The sequence below is a fragment of the Lichenostomus cassidix genome, chromosome 1 (genome assembly GCF_008360975.1).
Source record: "Lichenostomus cassidix isolate B80296 chromosome 1, HeHo_3.0, whole genome shotgun sequence".
Classification (NCBI taxonomy): Eukaryota; Metazoa; Chordata; class Aves; order Passeriformes; family Meliphagidae; genus Lichenostomus; species Lichenostomus cassidix.
Window position 1 is genome coordinate 106425317 of NC_139479.1, and position 24540 is coordinate 106449856.

The window sequence follows — 24540 nt, forward strand, 5'->3', positions numbered from 1 at the left end:
TAATTTTAAATTATTAATCAAAACAGGGGCTTAAAATATGTCATTGAATACAGTGCTTATCCACCCAGGTTTGTGTGTCTTCCACCACAGCCCCAACAAGCCTCTACCACCCCCAAGCTCCTTGCTGCAGACACCTACCTGCCCTCTTTCTCTGCCTCAGTTTCCCCACTTTCTCCAATAACACTTCAGCCAGTTGGACCACAGGTTGCCCTAAGCCCAGTGTTCAGCAGCACCTCTAAATCTCTGTGTTACTTTTTATTCCCTGCCCTGCTCTTTTTCCATCACTCAAGCTGAAATAAGACGAGAGGCATCAGCAGAGGAAGGGGAGTGCTCCCTTTGGATGGAGCTGAGCTGATGAGTCTCCTCTCCACTGTCTCTCTTGGACAACAGGTACAGAAAAGCCAAGGCAAGGACTTTGACCACCAGCAGGGAGACACATTCTGGAACAGATGAACCCTTTTTCAGAAGACAAAGTCATTGATTGCTCACACTCAAAGGCTTTGACATAGGGTCTCCTTCATTCAGTGTGAGCCAAATTTAACTTACTTATGCCAGACACTCTTCAATGGACAGCTCCTGGTGTAATTAAGAAGTTAATTAAGAAGTTTGTCGCCAAAAGGGTTCAAATTTCTAAATGCTGACACCCTCCACAAGACTAGCAGTGCCCCTGGTTCCCTTCTGTCATGCTCCAGATGGCAAAGGAAAGACACAGTCTGTGTTTCCCCTTGTATCCCAAAGTTAACACAAGGCATTTGCCTTGTCCCATTTTCTACCCTGCCACAAAATGTGCTTACTGGGTAAACATGCCCAAGTTTTGGAAAGTTCTCTTCTGTTTGGGAGAAAGTAATACAATGCTCCCATAAATCAAGCCTCATCCTTTAATGAATGGGCCATTTCAAAAGGAGAGAAAAAAATCTTTCATGAGGATAACTAATAAAGCTGGGGAAAAAAATGAACATGGAAGCTTTCAGGAGTACATTCTTCATACCTCGATTTCTGCAGGTCATGGATTTATGGGCCAAGTCTATTTCAAAACAGCAGCAATGAGTGTATGGTACCATGTACAAGGCACAGAGAAACGAGGCAGATTACATCTACTATGTATTTACAAAGCCATCGCTCATAAACTGTTCAGAGAATAAATGTTTCCTAAAGCCATTTTAAGCACGCTGAAATATGCTCCCTGACATACACATCCTTTACAACTTCCTCCAAGTCAGAAATGGTTTTCAATTTAAAAGTAGGAGGTACAGTTTTCTAAAGCAGTACAGAAGTGGCATATCCTTCTGCATAAAGTGCTTGCTTGTGAAGATAATTGAGGATGGAAAATACATTATTTTTCTGTTCTATCCGCCATAGCAATTAAAAACAACAATTAATTGTGTCAAGGTGCAAAATGATGATTTTAATTACACTACCAGAGTAACATAAGAGGTTCACATGCAGTGACTACACCCTTGATTGGTCTACTCAAAGAAGAAAAGATAGCATTTCTTCCCTTGGGCAATGTTCTCCACCTCATTCATGTTGATTTACTTCACAAATAACCTCAGTAACTTATTTTATTGACCTCCCTAGTAGCAGGTTTTTGAAAGCAAAACCAAGATATTTTTTTCTTTTTGTGGAATTGTTTTATTACTTTATTCTATTTTTAAACACTACGGAGAGAAGTTTGTGCCATGTACAGCATCATATTTTACAATCTGTCCTGTAATTTAAAATTGCTTATGAATGTAACAGAAATAATTCTAAAAGAACGAAAAAGCTGATTTTTCAACAACATTCAGAGTACCATTCAGGCAGGGCTCATGAAGCCCAGACATCTTGCTCCCACTGCTATCACACTGAAGCACACTCGGAAAGCAGAGCACCAAAAAGACTCTTCTTTCTTTAATTATGCCTTTACCTCTCCCATCATTGAAATAGCATGCCCTGAGGTAAAGTAGGAAGAAACAGCAAACTCTTTGCTGAAAAGTTCATAAAGCAAACATGATCCATATATCTAAGACTCTATTCCCCTTGTACCTTCAGGGAGAGAGGAATATTATTGAAATTATTAAGTTCATTTTACTGTCTAGTGCCTTTGAATAGTATTGTTAAATTGGAAAAAGAATATCACTGAGCTCTTGGAGCCAGGGTCTCTAATCCAGTGCTAGAGGCACAGGGAACTGTACCCACATGCTGCAGGAGATAGATATATTCAGATTTATATTAGACATTTCAAGGTGAAGAGGGCATTTTCACACTAATGCAATATCCCAGCTTAAATGGTTTTGTCAAAACAAGTTTTTCTCTGGTTTCTGGCCTTTTTTTGGTTGAACAAAAACAGAAATACAGAGATTGTCCTAATTCCTCTTTTTTTTATTCAATCACCTGTTCTGGGCCATATTCATAAAGATGTTTCATATCCCATCATGCATCTTCCAGATGTTTTTTATTAAAGGTCTTTGAGAAGATTTTCCTCTCACCCCCTTTCTTACTTCCTCAGAACAGCTAATTAAAATACTTCCATGGAGATGCACAACATGGACCCACTAACTAGTGTCAGTCACCGTGCAAAAAATGAGCCTGTTTGTTGGGTAACTGGTTATTGCAATGATTTTTTTTGCCATGGCAGCCTGTGTTCTTATTGTGATTCAGCAGAACTGCTGAGACATCAATTAGTGTGGTTTCTAAAAGCTTTTATAACTCATGTTTAAAATGCCAGCCTCAACCACAGAGCACAGCAGTCCCATAATCTACAAAATAAAATTTGGGGCTCAGTTTCCATTTACCTAAACTTCTGCAATAATAAAAATGCGTCTGCAGAAGACATCTGTTAGAACTTGGTAACATCTAATTTTTATGGCAAATAATAGAGTTCAGCTCCATAAGATTAGAGGTTATAGGCTAGGCCTTTTGGCTGGCTTGGCATTCCTGTTGAAATGCTCTGCCAGGCAGTTTAATATATGCACTAAAAAATCCCAATGACTTGATGATTTCCTCCTCCTCTTAAGACTCAAAATAAAGCCATAGTTTTTCATTTCTTAATGCTTTGCTCCATGGCATTGTTGAGCCTATGGCAGTGTCTGTTTGATGGGACTGACAATAATATTATTTCTTTTCACTAAAAATAAAGGCTTAATGAGGCAAAATCCAGAGTTAATTATATGTTGGAAACATACACTCTGCTGGAGAGGAGGTGGAGTTGCAAAAATCACTGTATTTCAGGCCAGCCCTGCTTGCATTCTGGGTTTCAGATACTGAACTTTGTCAACCCAAAGCTTGAGATTCAGGTTTTTTTCAGATCAAATTCAGCCTTCTAGCACATGTAAATTTCAAAATAGCACACAGCTATTGTAGAGGATATTTTTGGAAAATAAATATAACAACACTACCATTCATAACAATCAAGCCATCTGTGACTTTTAACCAAAGTTTTGCCTTCTTTTTTAATTCAAAACCCTCTGAGAGATATTTATGATTCTGCTGGGTAATATATACTAGTGAAACAATCAGGTTTGAAATGTCTGTGAAAATCATGAGCAGAAAAAGGATAGTCACTTCATCTAGCTTCTAATGGAGAATCCAGTGAATCCCTAAGTAGAACTGCTCCCTGGGACACTCTTCCATAAAGCTGCAGAGAGCCATCCACCAAAGACTCAAATACTACTGACTAGGTCACTGTAAAGCCAGAAGAATCAGGGAAGATTGTGCCATAAAAATCAATATATCCTATATGAAGGCTGAGTATCAGAAGCATAAGATTGAAAAGAAAAATGATCAACCAGCCTACAGACTTGCTGCTGGTGTTGCAGAGGTCTAAATGGCCTGCTGGATTTTTTGAAAGAGAGGACAGCTTGGGTCAGGTCACGGTGTGGGTTTTGTTATCCCTCTGTACCCAGCTTTCCCTCAGGGCATGTGCTCTTCCTCCAGCTGCCATTTTCCCAGCTCAACACCTTGCACTCCTTCTCCCTCCTCTCTAGGAGCTCTTACTGCTCTGCTGTTTCTAAGATGCTATCCCTGCACAGGCAGAGCTAAGGGGTGGAAGAATTACCAAATCTGCCACCTGCATGATTCATAAGATAAACAAATTGCAATCCAGGCATAGGAGAGTGCCTGGAATAATTTCATAGACCTACTCCAGAACTACTTCCATCATTTCCTCAGCTTTAACTCATTAGTAGCATTTTAATACGCTATGCTCCTGGTTCCTTGCTTTATCTCTTCTGGCACAGTTTTATGCAGCTCTACAATCTAGTGAAAACCTGGTGACAAGTATTTTTATTTAATTTGATGACCAAACCTATAATATAATGTTTGCTAATTGACCAAAATTGACCAAATTGACAAAACAACCCAAAACACCCTTTTTCTTTTCTTTTTTTTTTTTTTTTAATTAAAGCTTGAATCTGTAAAACAATCACACACCTCTCCAGAATCTTTTGCTCCTTCCTGCCTTTCCCTCTGTATTAGGACAAAGGCTAGCCATGGGAATCCATGTTGTGATGCTGATATAGGTGATTGTGTGACCACAGGAAAAGAGAGAATGCAGCCAAGGAGGAAAGGATCCACAGTAAGAGCAGTTTAGAGGCTCTGTAGGTTTAGTTTCAGACTTGCAACAGAACCAACTGAACGCTCACCTCCATGGAAAGGACTTTTACCACTCACCCACAGCACACACCTCCCTTGTACTGGATCTGACATTCACCCAGTCTCATGTTACAAGGGTTGTTGAGTATTTCCCTCTCTGTGTTTTAGAAACAGTTACTGCACATCCACCTGAGTCCCACACCATGCTAGAGAGAACCAGCAGGAGTGTGATCCTGACAAGGAAGAGATGGATGTGAGGAAGGCAGGAACTCCTTTTCAGAGATCACAATCAATTCCATCAGCTGAGGCCATGTCACAAAAACACATCTCCAGAGATGGGGGGATAATCCTGCAGACTTAGCTTCACAGTCAGGAGGATAAGCAACACTTACCTGCTATTCACGGTTCCAAGTGCATGGCTGGGAAGCAGAAGAGGAGGAAAAGACAAGTGGGAGAAGCTCTGGAAATCTCTCTCTCCCTCTCTCTCTCTTTAGCCCTCAGGTAGAACAGCTGAAAACAATGTTTACCAAATGGGATAAAGAACCTACTCAGCACCCCAGAGTGTGGAAGGTTAAGAGGATGTTGAAATCACAGCTACAGTCCATTCTCTCTTCTGCCCAGGGGTTAATTACCCATCTCCCTCTTGTTTAGGATGTGTTGTAAAACAACAGGCTAACTCTTTATAAGTGGAGGATTATTTTTATCACTGTGGTTTTCTAATGAACAAATATTAAGAAATACTATTGTTTTCTTAGTGCTCCTCTGCTGTCTCTAATGAAGCTCTCTGTGTGCTGGATACACCTGCAGAGCTCTTTAGGAGCAGAAGGTTGGTCATCAGCAAGCCAAGCTTTCTTCACCTCTCACGACTATATTTATGATATACTGATTAATCAATCATCAGAGAGATTAAAGGTCATCTTTATAAAATAAATGGCTTATGGCTGCAGCAAATCATGGCTTTGAGATTTATTGGAAAAGGCTGTAAATTGTCAGTCATGTTATTACACAAATAAATCAGATAGTTACTGCAAATTGATTAACTGATTCCAATTTTTTTAGGAACAAATTGTTGCTCCAACCTATTTTTTCCTCTCTTGGACAAAATGATTGCTTTGTAGTCTGAGTGAATGATTGCCTGTGTGTCCAAGGCCACAGTTATTGCTTTAAGTTGCTTCACACACATTAACGTTTTTTTGAGTGTTGCTCACCACAATTTGTTTTCTCATGAGCACCACTCTCTATTTGAAAAGACTGAAAAGTATAATGGCTGTTGGAGATGTTGAAAATAACACTGTGATAGCATAATCAGTATTATAATTCTATATGGAACAACTGTACAATTAATATAGATAGTTTTTTTCAAGTTTTACAATAAAAGTAGAGGACCAAAGTCAATTTCCTGTACTGACAGAGGAACATTTAAGACCTTCTCATTATATCTGGTTTGCTGTATCCGTGCTGTGGGCTGGGGAGGGGAAAGGGAAACAATGGAATGTTTCAGTAATGGAAAATAAAGTTTTCCGAAATTCAGGACTTTCATTGCTGAGATAACAATGAATTTTCTTAGTGAAAATAATTATATAGAGTTACATGAAATTAGAGATCAGGAGATGACTAAGCACATTTATTTTACTCTTATTCTCACTGCATTTTGCACTATCTGCATGTCTCTAACAAATCCCCCTGGATCACATCTAGTGGACACATTGGAGGAATTTCCACTCATTGTTTTCTTTCAGTACCTTGTTGCTGTGACCAACCACTCTGCATGCCTGCTGGATCCCTTCTGGAGAAAAACAGATAAATTCCTCTCAGCAGATAAAACCCAGGCATGTCTCCATGGCTGGATCAGCCCAGAAACTGCTCAGAGATATCAACAGGTCTGCACCAGGTTTCTCTCCAGGTGCAGAGACCTGTCCTATGCCTCTAACAGGTCCTGTATCCTCACAAATTCTCTTGGCACGTCCTGCCTCAGGCACAACCTGAAGTGTCACCTTGTGTCAAGACACAAGTGCAAAAGGCTGTCATCTCTGGCTCATTGCAAGAAGTACCAATTATTAAAATTCCTTAAAACAGCTAAAACATCTCAGGATCAGAGAATGGTGTGTAGGGTCATGAGACTCCTGCTTCAGAACATCCCAAAACTGGGTGGGAGGAAGGGGCATTCAGAAATGTGAGAGCCCACGTGGCCACTTAGGGGAGGATGGATCAGCTCAGCTTATGGCCACTGGAATCTGAAAAACTATAGGCATCCCACTAGAAGATACATCCTGAAAATTAGCATGGATATATGGAAAGCACGGAACAGGGAAGTTTTACACACTGATTATATGACAGGCCATAGGGGCCTATGAGTGAGATACAGAAAGCTCTGTGACAGGTGTGAGCCTGAGATCATTCCATGTGCCATCCTCTGGGACTGGCCAGGTCTCTCTAAAATATTGCTAAAGAGGCACAGTTGTGCCACATCTTCAATAAAAGGGACTTCATCTTCTCGAATGCAATGTATCACTTTGCTGGTCACCGTGTGTGTGATTGCAGTCATGAGGTTAGTGGATTGCTCGGGTTGTTAACAATGAAATATTCATCTCTGCTGTCAGAAAAAGGTTTGGCCCTTTAGGGTACAGGCTGTCAGTGCCACTGGAGTTTCTGAAACTTCTGTGAGGATACAGGGAGTTGTGGTTCCATTTCCTGCTCTCAGTGAGCAGGAAGAAAGAAGCTACAATTCTTCAGAACAGTGATAGAACACAAAAAGAGCTCAGCAAATAAAGATGAAGCAGTTAAAGGAGGAAGAGGATGTTGAAAAACATGGCTGGGGGAACTGTTTATGCTATCATGAAGCAGCAGCCCTGGCAATGCGGACAGCAGACCTGATTAGCAATTCTGATTCATTCCAGTACCTCATTAGAGTCGTATCTCTTTGCATATCCAGTTGCACAATAGCTCCTGAAACATCCACTTTGCCAGTGTGAATGCAGCTGAAAAGGAGATGTTGTTTGGTCTCCTGCATGCTGGAATTCCTGGTCTCTTGATGCTGGAATGGCCTCAGCAGCTATGGGTTGTTGGTCATAAAACAGACAAGCTTGAGGATAAATATTTTATGGCAAAGATTGAACTGGCACCTGGCAGGTCTGGAAAGAAGAAGCAGAAAGATGAAAGAAATGTCAGATTTTCCCTTCTGAGCCTACACAAAGCACAGTTCAGGCAAACCAGAGAACCTGGGCCAGACATTTGTGTCACCAACCACTATTTGCCCTCCAATGTTCACCTGTTTAGGAACTCTTGTTTTCAAAGAGGTGCAGTGGGGAATTTGGTGCTGATTTTTCTGCAAAAAATTGATCTCAGGCCAATTATTAAGACTTGTTTATTGCACAACAGCTCACAACTGTTGAGGGGGTTAAAAACGCCCCCCAAAGTGCTACACAGTTGTTAACATATTTAAAAACCAAAAGGCTATAATGTTATCCATTGAAAAGGTTAATCTGGTTAGGAATTTCATGTGATAAGCACTAAGGACTCAAAAAACAAGTCAAAATTTACTGGTCCTAAAAGGTCAATAATACCTAGTAATTCCATTTAGGAATTTTTTTAGGTCTCTTCTTTGTGTGTACAGTCTCCTATATGCTAGATATTTAAATCTGTTGTCAATGACTCTTATCCCATCAACTCAAAAAAATCTGCCATTTGTTGGAACGAGGCTGGTGCTTCCATGATAAACTTCCTGCTGATGCCTGCAACACAAGACAGTCAGTGTAAAAGTTACTGAATTCAATAGAGCAAGTCTGATTATCACCAGATGAAAACCCAATCCTGCCTATAAGCGTGACCAATTATTTTGGGTAATTTTTGTAACTGTATCCTGAATACCTTTACAAAGTTTGACAAAAGTTTCATGTTTTTTACAATGGATTCTGAAACATTAAAAATCTCTATAAATGTTTTAAAGATTTAAGAGAGGCAAATAAAAAAAAATCTCTGCAGGTTGATCCGTTCTTATTCTGAAGTTCTCTGTGGGCACCCTGTTTCATAGAAACTTTTTTTCCCAATGTAACCGAATATCCTTTTAATGCAAAAAAAAGCTGTATTGTTATTCTTAACTCTGGGACCAATATTTGCTTTAGTTACATCATAATGAAACCCTTTCTACAGAAGCCAGCTGGGGCAAAAAAAGTCCCTATGGAACTAACAAATAGATTGTGCCACCTAGCTCACTAATTTTAAAAGATCAGTTATTTTTTCTGATAAATCTAGTATGATGCCTGTAATATACTTTCAAGTAGCACCAAACAGAGATGTTGAACTTTGCTTTTCAAACCTCTTCTTTTCTTTTCTTTTTCCTGTTTTGCCCTGAGGTCTCTGAACTTTGGCAAGTATATGAAAGTCCTCAGAATCCCCATGATTTTCTCTCTCTTTTTTCTGTTACACACCATTTTCTGGGCTACCACTAAAAAAAGCCACGCTGTTGTAAGCCAGCTGTAAGTGCTCCACTGTCTCTTGACAATCAGTGATCCAAAGAGCTGAGCAAACACAACTGCTACTGAACTCTATTTAAGGTGTCCAAATATAGAAATATCCTTCAAATGACCAGCAACAGAAAAAGCAAAATATTGCTCTTAGAGAGAGGCTTCATTAACTTATTGCTCTGAATATTTAAAGTATAGAGAATCAGCAAAGACATCATGTATTAGCTTCCTTATATGGCTCAAGCAACTCAAAGTCTAGTGGACATATAAAACCCACTCCTAGATGTTTCCAGAGAAGGGCATTTTTGGATGAATTATGTGAATTTAGAAATTCTAATGCCGTATTGTACAGTTATGATGCTGTGATTTGATAAGCTGGGTGATTTACATGTCCTACTGGCATATTCCAGCTTGAAAACTAAGAGTGCAGAAATAAATCCTGAGGCTGTTGAAGGGAATGGACAAATATTCATTGCTTTTCAGAAGGATAGAGGATAAAGCCAACTAGGGTCTAAAACACTGCAAAATCACTGTAGAGAAACAAGTTACAAAACCTACTCTTCATTTGGCTTCAGACCACTGCATAATGACATACAATTTTTGTATTCCTTTGTTTAGCAAAAGCATATCCTGTTATTTTAAAATAAGCTCCAGATTATCTTTAATATATCTCACTACTCCATGAAATTGTTTGTCAGCTTAAAGAAGAATATCGTCCTTCCTTTTGCACAATTGGTTTTAATGCTGTGTTAAGCTGTTAAAAAAAAGTCATAATAGCCTTCCTTAGGTTCTCTTCTTGGTGGCATTGCCACCACTGAGTTATTATGTAAATTATTGCAATCTGGTTAGCTCCTTCCATCTCTTTTCTTAACAAAAGGGGTCTGCAAGTGCTAATCAAAATGTTGTAATTTACATATTAATGAAGTTTTCATAATGGCATTTGCTTCATATGTAATATGAATGGTATGGAGACTTTTCACTCTTCTTTTGAGCAACCACTACATTTTGATTTCCTGAAGTAGCTGCGAGTATGTCTAAAAACAAACTGCAAGTGCATCACAGTATATCTCTTTATACATACAGATAAATATTTCTACATATCTTTGATATCAGAACGATACACTCCAGTGTTTGAATCGCAAATGTAGCCTCACTTGTGCCTGTGAACTATTATTTACTCACATTCCTTTGAACACTTCTGTTGTAATCATTCTGCAAAATGCGAAAGGCACATTTTTATGCTGAGTGTGGAGCACAAAGAAGGAGTGAATCATTTTTTGTGGCTTAAAATAAGAGAATAAAGAAGAAGAGGGGGATGGATAGAGACAGGGAGATATAAAGTTTTAAAAATACCACAACCCACTCCTATGTAAAGTTGAAAGGTAAAAATTTCCCTGCTGAGACAAATGTCACATTAAAAAAGGCTGGCTAGGGAAATACATTGAGTTTCTATTTTCCATTCTATTTTCTATTTTGCTGTTATTTTAAAATATGGCAACCACAAAAATTCTGTTTAGTATCACACCTTTAAAGCTTTCTAATTAAAGATCTGGGATCACATCTTTCTGTGAATCAATAGGGAGAACTGTATCAATTTCTACTTTCAACTGAAGTCAGTGTGAACAATGTTATGTCCCTTAAATTTAGCATGTAAATAGTTAGGAAATCCCAACCAATATGTGGTATTCCAAGTGACAAAATGATATCTGTAGCCAAATTAAATGTCCAGTTAGTTCTTTTTATAGCTTTCAGTCATGGGATCTTGTTCTTTAACAAATCCCACTAAAAACTGAGATGAGATTAAATGTATATTTGCTAAACTAAATGGACCATGTAGATCTGTTAGTACAATCCATTTTCTTTAACCATTTTCTTTATTCTTATTGGAACCTTTTCCAGTATTAACTGTTTTCTTCAGGAGTGGACTATAAACTTGATCATTTCAGAAATGTTTATTCTCAGTGAGAAAACAATAATAATCCTCATCTGTTCACCATGTTTCTGCTCTAAACAATCCCATTTTTTGGCTCTAATTTCATCTGGGAGCTCATTTTCATTGGCACAGACACTGGCTTAGCTTCCTGAATTTGTAACTCAACAAGACTTTTTTTTAAGATGTCCTGGACACTTCAAGATAAAAGACTCTGCCATTATGAGATCTGATATTGGATTAGTTCCATCCTGGACATAAAGTATTTTGAGCTTTAAATATTAGTTAGATTTAAGACTGCATCAAAACAGAGTTTACCTGCATTTTAATAAAACAGCTTGAATGTACTTGAGAGGTGTTCAAAGCACTTTACCATCATCCTCAGCTGGAGCAGGAGTAAGAGCTTTATCTGAGAACACTGACCCAGGAGCTTACAAAAAATTGCTCCCCAAATTTTCGGGAACAAAAAAAAGATAAATATATTTTTTTTTTGCAGAATTTCACTCATTGTTTCCACTTATTCATTCCACAAATTGCCTTTTAAAAGCTAATCCAAAGCAAACAGATCCAGCATCAAGGAGGCTCTAATGGAAGACTGGATCTACATGGAAGATGTTTTCTATCATTGAAAAAGAGATACTAGTAATGGTTGTACCTAAAGATTCATGACAAACACTTCAAAAGCAGATTAAAGACATGTGGGAGGTATGGAATGATATTAGAAAAAGCATAATTTACACTGAATCTCAGGAAAGCACTTGAGAATAAGATTGATTCAGCCACAGGGAATATTCCCAGGGGTGTTGATAAGTGTTTCATTGCTTTGAGTATTTATAACTGGTGCTAAAGAAAAAATTTTTTTTTTTTTAGTTCAAAGCATTTGAAATTAAAGTCATGTTCACTTTTATTTTTTATTCTTCTATTTTGAAACTGACATATGATCAATATTTTTAATTTACTGAAATAGCTAGTGTTTGAAAAATTATATATTTCAATAACTGTTGCAATCATATTTTCACTAAGCAGATCAGAATTAATTCAGAAAGGGCACAGAAAATTGTCAGTCAAAATTTAATATTAAGTATTTAATTCCATATTTTTAAAAGTGTCTTTTTACAACCAGAAAACCCAGCTCATAAGAAAATACAGAACATTTCTATTTAGAATGAAGTTAGGCAATGCTTTGGAGATCATGCCTGCTCTTTGCATCTCTTATCCTGTTCTCAATATTTTATTCCCTGAAGGGAGAGGCAGGGACAATGTACAATAAACAATGAGTGTCATGTCCATGTCTCATACTGTTGTGCAAGAGGAAGATAAAAAGTTTTTTGTGTACTTGTTCTCCCAACTTCTGACCCAGTCAGAGACAGACAACCCTTCTAGCCATGTGAGCTTCTTACTAAAAACAAATAAAAACTCAGAAGTTGCAAGTTGGGCATCCTGAACTAACTCAGCAAAAGCATCTAAAGCAGGAAATAACACAACCAGCACAATTAAGAACACATATTGCACAGAATGTCTGATAACAGATAAGGAAGCAAACACTGAAAATAATGCTTTCAAACCTGTTTTCCTTCCTCCATGAATCCTGTGTGAGATGCATTCCAGCCTTGTATCATTTCTGTGAAGAATTTTGGCAAAATGTTAATGCATCCTCACCTTAAGGTCACCTTGTTTATCTTTAAATACAGAAAATTACTAAATTTGTTATTGTAATGAAGAAAATGTTCTCCCATGTAAAGTGAGGAGTGTTTTAGTGGTAGGTGAAGAACTGTGGTTTTACATATATATATATATGGCATTCATGATCAGGAGCTCTCCTGTTCACATTCAGTTTACCACAATACATAAAAACATGTACTTCTCCAAGGAGAAGAAGGATATTGGATGGTTTGTTTCTATAAAACCTAGTTAATTTTTTTTATTATTTTTTAGTATTCACCCAACTTTAGTGGACTTTGTGTGGTTATTCCTACCTGTAATGTACTCTTGAATATCTTCTTCTTTTTCCCCTTCATTTTTTGGCATTTAATGGCTTTTTCAAATAAAACCCAACCACAACACTGGGTTACATGAATGCTGTGAAACAAAGGATTAACCTGAGAAAGTAGATATCACTCTGATTCCATGAGGTGGGTAGAAGTGTTCTTCTCAAAACTGAAAGGTTCCGTTTTGAGCCATATTAATAATTGTTTGCAGTTGTTCTTTATTCCAGAAGGCATGGCACACTTATTTCAAATCCTGGACAACAAATTAAAATGTCACCTTCTGCTGTGATTTCAGGGAAACATCAAACACAACAGTGTACAGATATCCAGAGAAGCTAAACACAGGTTTTGAGGAGAGTTCTCAAAATCAAGCATTCCTACAGGGAAGAAATTCACTGATCCAAACGGCCTCTGTTACTTCTCATCCCAGCTCAAATGGCCCACCAGAATCCTTTGTGCAGATATTCAAAAAGATTTTACAGACAATATTATTTTGAACCCAGCAGAACTGCCTTACAGAATTTTCTATTTTCGTACAGATCTGCACTACATTCTGCCTCTCAGAAAACTCCAGCAGAGTTCCTTCTGTAACATCAGCTATCTATCAGATTTGATCTTCTTAGAACAGATTTAGAAAGAGGTGGAAGCAGAACAGTGAAAGGTTTGAAAGCATTCCCTGGGAAATACACTCTACAGGGCAGCAGCATGAAATTACAGGGGAGGAAGGAAATGGGAGAGGAACACATTTCTAGGAAGGTGTTGCCACTGTGACATGCATGGCCGAGGTGTGGGAGGGAACAATAAAGATTCACACAGGCCAGTCTTTATCCAGGAAAGGCTCAAATAATTTAAGCACTCCATTTGTGTGGGTATAGTAAAGATTAAAGGGTGTATGGTAGAGAAGTGGCAGAAGTGGCAGGGAAGAGACAAAAGAGTGGGGCATGGTGGGGAACCTGGATCTGTAGTGGTGAGAGGAGCCTGGCTGGTGAAAGCAAAAGCCCTTGTTAGGATCTAATGAACCTCTCTGCACTTAGGAATTACAGGATATTATGGCACATGGAACTAGTTCTGTAAAGATCTGCTAGGGAAGATAAGATAAACCTGGACCACCTGTGTTGACGATTTTTCTCACCACGGGAAATTTATTACCCACTAAGTGTTGAAATATATCTAGTACCAAATCCACCTCTGGAACAGGAATTTAGAAATTCCCAGTAAACATATTTCTTACTTCTGTTACCCACCCTTCATGTTTCATAAAGGTAAATAAGTTATTTGAAACTAGGTGCCATGGATTGGAAATGAGTCTTGTCTTCCTCTCTGCTTTTACATGTAATAAAAGACAACTCCATGTTTCAATAAAATTAAGTTTGGAGTCCAGCCAGAAACTTTTTCTGTGCTGTAATTTCATTTAATTTAAGAGAGAGGTGCTGCTAGTTATAGCTTTCTAGCTATGGCCAGGAACACAAGGAAGAAAAAATGTCATTGACTGACATAGAAGTGATAGATGTCACTAGGACACCTGCTTGAGCAGGAGATTGGACCAGGTGACCCACTGTACTCCCTTCCAACCTGCCCCATTCTGTGATGCTGTGACTTGGGGTGAGCAGCAATGGCAATCTGTTAATGTACTCTCCTTGTAATTCAGCAGAAGTTCTTGTGTTTTCACATTTTAGAAATTGGCATGTCTAATTTTGAGCAACGAGGAATTACGGAAGAAAATGTCAGTGAGCAAAAGGTGGTATTTGGAATTTATGACAAGAATTTGAAAAGGAGCATTTACCTGGAATCCTGAATGAATAGATTCTCTTAAAAGTGCTTGTCAATCCCCCATCTTTAGCTGGGAGATACAGCCCTCTGGCTTGGCTCTACATTTCAGATATATAAGCAAACAGAGAGGCATTTTGGCCCCATATGTCCGGAGACCAGTTGCTGTCCAAAACAATCACTTTCTCCCCTTTCTCTAACCCTTCCCAAGTAAAGCTAAAAAGCCTATTTCAAGTCGCCTCGCACCAGCTGTTAACAGAAATTTCTTGCTTTTCTATGGTGTTTCTGTTGGAAACAATTGCCAAAGTGTCCAGACTGTTGAATCACAGGGAAGTTGAGATTTAACCTTGGCAGGAGGCCATGTGATTGACATTTCCATTGCCAGAGTTTGTCCAAGTCATTTCGAGAGCCAACTAGATTTCATTTTGCCTTATCTGTGGGTTATCATTCTTACAAGAATCATCTCGGTCTGGCAGGATCTTGATTTAAGGCTTTAAAAGTCAGCTAGGCTCAAACTGATTTTGCAAGGTCACAAACACTGCAGGTTCTCTCCATAATATGGAATTAGAAGATTGAGTGCCAGTCCTTTCAAGGTCCTAGCAACAGTTAGATGTGCCTCACAGCCTCATTCTCAATTAGGGCAATTTTTAAGGCTGTCAGCAGCTCACAATTTTATCCCATGGTTCTCACCTCCATATTTTTTCCAGGTGCACAATCCTGACAAAAATTTGCTTCCCTTCCATTTGCAAGCTGCTTGGAGTGCCTTCCTTTGTGTTATATTTAGATAAGTACATACTCCAAATTTTCATCCAATCAAATAAAATTTTCCCTTTCCAAAAAATATCAGCTGCTGGAATTGCCTCCCTCACCCATGGGGGCACATATGATGGAATGCCTGCTTGCACCACACTTGCATATGAAGGATCAACCATGCAAAATTGTTACCATGTTGGTTTTAATTGCCAATTGTTTTATTAATTGACAATAATTAGTTATTGTCAAATATGTTGCTGCTTTTTACACTAAGCCATTCTCCAGGGAAACAAAATAAGCACTGAACCTTGGTAAGTGATAGTGGGACTGTGGGGTAATGGCTGTAATGGGTTTTACTATGAAAACACTGCGAGTTAACATGTAGATTTTACCATTCAATGGTAAATGATTAGCCCCTTTGGCTAATCATATTTTAATTAATTTATTTGAAAGATGGTAGCTCACACTATATCCTAGCTAAGGATACACTCATACATGTGTGAACTGGCTCTGAGATGCAGCAGTCCCACTGTGAGTGCAGCTCAGAACTGATGCAGACTGCATGCATATGAGCCATGGATGTGATTAGAGGGTCCTGGAGTGAATTTCTTGTAGGTTTGTCTATGTTGGATCAATTATATGGAGCAGGCACTGCATGGCTAACGAGTCCTGGACATGTGAAACACTGTTAATATGTCATATGTTATGTGAACACCCTTTCTGTGTTAGAAAACAAGGAGAAAAATCAGAAAGCCTTTTACTTAATAGATTTTTAGTTGTTTTTTCTTTTAATTTCAAGCACTGGATGACAAACTTTAGTCGGATGTTTCATGCTGACATGCAGCTCTGTATACATGAGATGTGTTATGTGAGGTAATGCTTTTTACAGGGGTGGAGGAAAACCCAATCCTATAAAACCTTGACTTTTGAAGTTAACCGTTCTTTTTAAGTCCCTTTGTTTATATTTACCATTGCTAATTTTTACTGCTTGATGTCTGCCATTTTAGTTGTCCTGCTAATTGTTACCTGCAACATGACCCTGAAGACCAAAAGAGAAAAAAATGCATGGAAAAGTTTTATTAACATTGCTTCAGAGCCTTGAAAGAACAAGGCAAATCTATATAATCTGAAGCACCAAAAAAATGTTTTTTAACCAAAGCAGTCAACAAGCTACATAAAGTTTTATTTTAATAATGACTGTGAAACGGCACAATAATTACTACCACTTACTATTTGCATTGCAGTAAAAGCAACAACAGAAAGTTACAAATCCTTCCCCACAGAGCTTTGGTCCCAGTCCAGACATGCACTTAAATAAATATACAACTTCAGGTAAACCTACAGAATTCAAAATGCAACTCACATCCTTCATGTTAAATGATGTATTTAACAACTTTCCTCAGGAGCTTAAAACCTTATGAATCTCTTTTTGGAGCTTAGCAGTAATCAGCTATAAGATTCTTTACCTAATAAAGAATAAAAAATGAAACTTCATTTATATTTTTCCTTCAGTCTTTTCCAGTAAGAGTAATTTCCATTTAGTTAAAAAATTGCTTCCTCCTAAAAAATACCCCACAAACATACATGTCAGGGACACCTACTGGATCATAAATATAACTATCCACAATACAGCCAGCCAGGCATAGTCCTGTTATTTATTATATACCATAAAGAACATCTTCTTCCCTTCACTTTGAATTATTCTTGATGTCATGCTTTGTACCTTCAGCAGGGCACTATTCTTTGTTAGAAAAAGCCACTGAAGCCAAATACAGTGACCAAAGTGAAGCCTGGCCAGTAGCTTGTATTCCAAACAACAGCATTCCAATTCCAGTATCCCAGTGGAGAAACCTCTCTACCTCACTTATCTTTTCCAGTGCCATTACATACAGTCAGAAATTCAAGGACTGTTAGACAATAAAACTCCTTTTTTGCCTTCTTTGTCTTCAGTTTCCTATGGCTGTTATTGTTTGTCATCCATTCCCTCTCACACACATACAAGCACTTTAGCCTGCTTGGGGCAGCTTCAGAAGCTGAGGGCAAAAGGGGATATCAAGGCCATATTCACCATTATGAAGTTTCCTGAAGAGAAAAATGTTGCTAATTCAAAATAGTATTTTTGGTGTTCTAACTAAATAAGTTAGACAGCGTTTTCATCTGTTTGGATGAGTAATGTAACATTTTCTGATCCTTTTGGGCCAAGTATTGGATATTGCATTGAATTCCTCCCCTTGTTCCCAGCCTGGCTGCAAGAAGGGCTTCCTGCTTCAGTAATTACAGTTTCCAGTGTTAGTCCCCATGGGCTGCAGGGGGACAGCCTGCTTCACCTCATACATCTGGAAGCTTCACCTCATCAAATGGGAACACGCTCAGTCTTCAAAGGAAAAGGAGAAGAATATCTTTGCTTTCTTCACCAAGATAATTCCTGCATGGAATTAATCACTGTCAAGGTGAAAATGGTATACATCAAAAAATAAAATTATGTCAATTCTTTCTATACTGAATGCAGACAAGGCTACATAATAAAAAAATGGGGGGGAAATGACAATTGAATTAAGCCATATCAAACTCTCATAAACTTATGTTACTTGTCTCTAAAGAAATTAAGTACAACAGCATGCTCCATCACTGACCCTACACATTTTTGCTAATATTTTTCCATAATTGATGTCACAGACCTATCTCAGACTAATGCCATTATGTTTGCAAGTTTCTAGTGCTCTCATCAAGGAACTTGGAAAGTAATTTCCAAAAGACTTCATCTGATCCTGTTGTAATTTTCTTGAACTCTCATAGCTATGAATTATTTGCATTCTAGCAATTCTCTTTCCTCAAGATACTAGGAATTTCCCTTTATGATCAGGTTTACATCACGAAGACTACAACCCTGGATCATTTAAGAACACAAACTTGTTCTCAGCTTCAAGAAGACGAGTCCTCTTTTTGACACTGCTGGAAAATTAATAGGAAAAATTTATAATTTTAAGCAATACGTGTGTTTTACAACCCAGGGTCTGAATTCTTTCTTTTGGACTGTACAAGTAAGATGGTGGTGGGAACACAGAAAGGAGGGAGGGAGGGAAGGGAGGGAAGGGAGGGAAGGGAGGGAAGGGAGGGAGGGAGGGAGAGGAGAGGGAGGGAGGGAGGGAGGGAGGGAGGGAGGGAGGAGAAAGGAAGGAAGGAAGGAAGGAAGGAAGGAAGGAAGGAAGGAAGGAAGGAAAGGAAGGAAGGAAGGAAGGAAGGAAGGAAGGAAGGAAGGAAGGAAGGAAGGAAGGAAAGGAAGGAAGGAAGGAAGGAAGGAAGGAAGGAAGGAAGGAAGGAAGGAAGGAAGGAAGGAAGGAAGGAAGGAAGGAAGGAAGGAAGGAAGGAAGGAAGGAAGGAAGGAAGGAAGGAAGGAAGGAACCCTGCCTGCAGCTCAGGCATACAGGATAGCTCTCTCCTAATCAGTGTGACCAGCCTGTCACCTCCTCAGATATCCCAAGTTATTCCACATGTTCTTGCTTCCCACAGGAGCCCTAGATCCCCTTCCTGCAAACAGCTCTGGTTAGGTGGGAACCTGCCCAATGGCTGTGGCTGTGAAAGCTGTCTGCCAGAGTGGAAAAATTTGTAAGAAATGGAGAATTCATTCAATGCAATGTTAAGTGTTCATAATTGCTTTAATTAGGAAATGTAATCCTCACTCTGAGCAGCTTGCCATCCCCTGTCTCTTCTCAAAACCTGTCAGGTTTTTTTTTATTTTTGGTTCTCCAGTCTCCATTTTAAGTGGATCACTTTCCCATTTTCCTTTTCATTTACTGTAAATACAACGGCAGAATTCTTTGTTAGTTGAAATACCCTTTACAATTCGACATTCAGTACTGCTAATTATGTTCTTGACTTACTTAGGCTTATTTTTAGAGATTTCCCAAACCACCTCTCACTACTTTTTGTATATATTTTTAAAGAAGCCTTCTGTTTATAATTATTTTTACATTGCCACTTAAACAAACTTGCATCTGTTGCCTTTTTTCCCTCTAGACTGAACCAGGATGTATTTTAATTGCATCACCAACTGTTTCTAAAACATTTGCTAGACTCCCTCCTCAAAATAAAATCTTGACCAACAAAATAATATCCAAAACTTGTTGGGGCATTTCATGTTTTCTCAAAGTCAAGTTTCTCGTGGTCCAGAATGTTCACTTGGCTTCCACAAGCTCCCAAGAACAATTTGAACTAATGATATTGTAATGTCTGGGTGTTTCCCTGCTTCAGTCCTATTAATCATACTTGGTATATATCCTAGGATTGGGTCCAAAATAGCCTCTGACCATCTGAATGCTTCAATAAGAAACCAATCTTGAAATGCCTCTTAAAATGTCTTCCTCCTCTTCATTTTTTTTGTATTGAGTGGCATCCAAGTCAACATCTGAGTAATTAAAACTCTGCCAGGATCAAACATCCTGCCTTGTTGTGGAAATCTCCGATGTATAAAAACATTTGCTGATTCTGTGTTATTTTAACTACCCTAGAGATATAAACACTCTCTGTAGCATCCTAGAATGAACTTACCATTTCATGGCTCTAATTTCTATACAGATTTCTATGTCAGCCATAATATTTCTTTTCACAAATCAATGTTCTGCCTAACCAATTCATTTACCTACTGCTTTAATTACTTAACCCTTTGGCACACTCTGTATTCTTAATATCAAAACATATTTTTGTAAAATTATTTTAAAATGTATCTTGTAAAATTGTTTCTATATATATAAAGTATAAAAAACCCTTAAACATAATATAAGTGCACAGAAAAATATTGGCAAGGTGTGTACACACAGCAGAAAAGAATTTAAATAACAACTTCTGAATTTAATTTTATAGCCATGCTAAAGTCTCCCTGACTTCCTTAGCCAAATCACAGGGTTTGGAGTCACAGACTTATGATTCTTCCTTGCTGTTGGTAGAGATGGATATCTGTTTACCCTTTCAAGTGGAAAATGGGTGTTGATAGATCAGACAGACAGAGAAACAGAGATCAGAAGACAGTTTAATTAGATTTTAGATCACAGAGTCATTGAAAAATGAGGGTACAGCTCTCAGGGTGCAATGCACCAGTGAGGGAGTCAGGGTATGGAGAGAGAAAAATATCCCAATCACTGAGGTAAGGCAGAGCTGAGAGCTGTCTCAGGCAATGGAAGAATTCAAGGACAGCTGGAATTGGAGGGAAGTTACCTGCATGGGTAGGATGAAAAGCCTGCATAAAATCATGGGGGTTTTTGTAGGATTCAGTGCAAAATGAGGCAAATTTCAGAAGCTAATAAAAATGCTTGTAATTGTGTATCCTGTGGTCCCTGGCCATACTCATGATTCTTCCCTACATTAATGCTATTTTCTTCTTTTGCTTCACCTACCATCAGCAAATGGGAATTTCTAAAGTATTTCCAGTTGCATATTTCCCATGTGCTGTTCATTTCAGGAATCAAAACAAGCTGCAGGTTCATCCTGCTCATTTCTTTCAACTCACTAATCAACCTTCTCATTATCTTCACTAGTTTTTCGTCTGTGCTGAATAATCATTTTCCAATTAGCCTTATGTTCCTTTCTTCACTGGTTGTCCAAACACTAATCAGTTAACTCTGTTCTGGCAGAACTTCCACAGTGTCCATCTTGGCTCATGACATAATCCTGTGCTGTTCTTCCTTCCCTGCATGCAGCCCCTCCCTTCCTCTGAGTTACCCACAAATGGCTACAAAATCTTCAGCCACTTGGACAACGAAGTTTTTTATATCATTTTTCTAGCCAGCATCTTAGAATCCAGTGACAGAGATGTATTTGGAAATAAAGCTTCAGATGAGTTCTGAATTTCAGGGAAATATCAGATCATTTTCATTCAGATCCAGATGGTCCAAAGTGATGGCACCACCTTGAACTTTAAAGCTTTAAAATTCCCATGTGTTTAATGGGATGAGAACAGCTTAGAAACACAATTGGGGAGTTTCAGCATTGGGAATCCCCTACTTCAGACAGGAAATCTTTTTTTGCCTGTTCTGGAGCTTGATCATCTATACTCTGCCACTGCTCCTTCCCCACACCTTTTCACTTTATTTTGATTTTATCAATCAGAATGTTGATAGTATTTTCAAATACACTAAGGAGAAAAAAGATCCTGATAAATGTCTCAAATATAAACATCTTCCATGGAACTTAGCTCACTTCTCCCAGGAAAAAAAAACAACAAAACCCCAGAAAACACCCCCAAAAAAACCCCATATTGAAAAAAATAAAACTTTGCCTTTAATCTACTCTAGTTAAATCAGCTACCTCTACTAGGTGCTAAAAAGTTGCTAGGTGGCAAGGGAGAGTCATCAAGGCTCCTTTTTGATTTTTATCTCTGGTCTTTGTTCACATCATGATCATGGTGCAGACATGACCATGGAGGTCTCAGTCTTCAGCTGCCCTGAAAATGAGATTATTGGTCCACATTGTTCTTTTACCTAAGCTAGCAAATTATCCACATCGAGTAGATGAGTACTTATAAAACCAAAATGTTACTGTCTTTGAAACTCTCATTTTCCTTGTGATTTTAATTCAGTTTATACACTGGGGTTAAGGATACAGGGAAGGGGGTGGTCCTCTGCTTTTATATTCATTAAAATTACTGCATTTATTTTGATGTTACTATTCAGGCTACCTGACATTTATAACAGCTTTTACCTTGATTTTTTTTTTCTTTTTTTCTTTGCTTTTTCTTTTTTTAATAATCCAGCAGGGGGGAAAAAATTGTCTTTTTAGCCTTTTGACTGAGTCTTTTCTGCAAAATATAGACACTGGGAAAAATATTTCCCACATTTTGCCCCCTCTAATTGTTATAACTATATTATAGCAACGCATAGAAGGCACTTGTCTTCCTTTGATGAAAAAAGGAAGGAGTAAAAAATGGAAGAAAGACATCTGGATTACCTTCACATTTTGCAGTATTATTGTTGGAAAGCCTTGTTATTTCAGCAAAGCTTATTTTAGGTAATTCTCAGTTTTCCCAGAACAGGACAACAGAGTCCAGAGAAGTGGCACAGATACAGGAGGTCCCTACTCATTTTCAGCACTCTTAGTGATGAGGCTTAGCAAAGGTCTTTCTGAGATGATTAATGGCAGGTTTGACTCTGGGAGGTAATTATAGGTTTTGACAAGAAGTTTGAGACTTTGGGGATGAAAGTGTCTGTGAAGGTTTCACTGAGGAAACCAACCCCTGACAGGCACAACATGCTCATTACAGAAATTTTGAAAAATCACAGATATCTATAAAATAAGCTAGATACAAAGGAACACGTTTTTATTAACCCCACTGCTGCTGATGGCATCTGCATCCTTCTTGTTTTTGGGGGCTAATGTGATTTGTAACCTCAAATTGTAGTCTTTTGAAGATGCAGAGGTTCACTTGCTTATGAACTCCTTCTCATCCTCCCTCCTTCACCCTTTTCCTTTGAGCGTTAGGTGGGGAGAGTGGGGAGAGAAAATATCAACAAATAGTGTCATGAAAAATAAATTATGAGTGATCAGAAAGTTCTTCCCATATGGCAACTAGTTTGCTGCTATCTTTATTATTATTGTTGTTATTGTTTGAGTTTCAGCAGAGCTACAGAATACTTCTTTTCAATATTGTGAAATGCAATATCTGAGAACAGGAGCAAAGCTTAATTAAAAGGGCTTCCTCCAAGAAAAAGTCCTTAAAAACAGCAGGACTTCTGGTAGGAGCTCTTAGTGTCTGTAAGTGGTTTAGGCTCTTCAGAACAGCATCTTTCATCTCCCTCAAACTGCTGTGGGGACTGAGCATCATATCACACAACTCAACAATACACCAACCAGGGTTTTACTACAGACTCTGACCTCCCAGCTCCTTCAGGGATGGAGTGGGATCAGTCTGCATCACACAGCAGAGAGCAGAGCTTCATGTCAATTCAGAACAGAACTTCTCCCCAAAGAAATGCTTGGATTTTTTTTAATTCCAGTGAATACAAGCATCTAGCTCTAAGAAAGGACCATGAGAAAACTTATTGTCAAATCTAAATGTATTTACAATTCATACACTCCTTTACACATCTTGCCACTATGAGGTACAGACCTCATTTCAGTAGTACTGTCTGGCTCCTTTGTGCCTTTTTGTCAACATAAAGCAGCTGTAAACCTGCCTGCTCTGGCCAATTAAGTTGTTTTGTATTTCTGGAGTGGCACAAAGGAAAGCTACCTCTCCCTCTCAGTATGGTTTAATAAAATCAGGATATATGGGGCACACAGGAATCACAAAAGTCAGAGTGGAACAAGAGTCATGGGCCAGATTCTTGGGCTGCAATAAAACAGTGGCAAACCAGGAGAGAGATGGAAAATTATGTTAGCTGGGAGTCTGCCTCTGAGATTCCACAAATGCTGTTCTGTCACAAAGTAAAATGACATTAGTAGGCTGCTTGTTACCAAGATTCCCAAAAATATATCTTCTCAAGCCATTTGTGGGAGTCTGTGCAAAGGGGGCATATGTCCAAGTTAATTTTATGAGATAATTTGTATTACTTTGTATTAATTGTGAACAAATAACCCTGTGCAGCAGGGGCACATCAAGGCAGCCTGGGAACTGTCAAGTAGCCTGGGAGACAGCATGGAGTCATTTTAGGAGGTTTTGAGTTAAAATCCAATCAGAAATTTGGCCTGGACTTCAGACCATGAATGTATCTTACCTGAAAGGGCAATTAAAACTCTCATAAGCAGAAGTGAGGTAAGTACCAGAGCTGCCCCAGTGAGGCAATGTGAATTTTGCTTCTCCAGGCAGAATTGGGTGCATATTGTTATTATCCAAACCCACATACTCTGCATTTAAAAAAGTCAGTGATGTACAGTGCCTCACTGCATTGATTCATTTAACCTAAATTCAGATATTGGCAGTGTAGGAATTTCCCCTTGAGCTGGCCACCTCAGCATCGTGCTGCTTCAGGATAAAAAAGAGCATTGTCTAGAAATGCCCATTTCACTGGTGTCCTCTACATTTCCATTACAGAAATCCTGGATTTGGCCTCCTGATCTTCACCTGAAATAAGCAGTG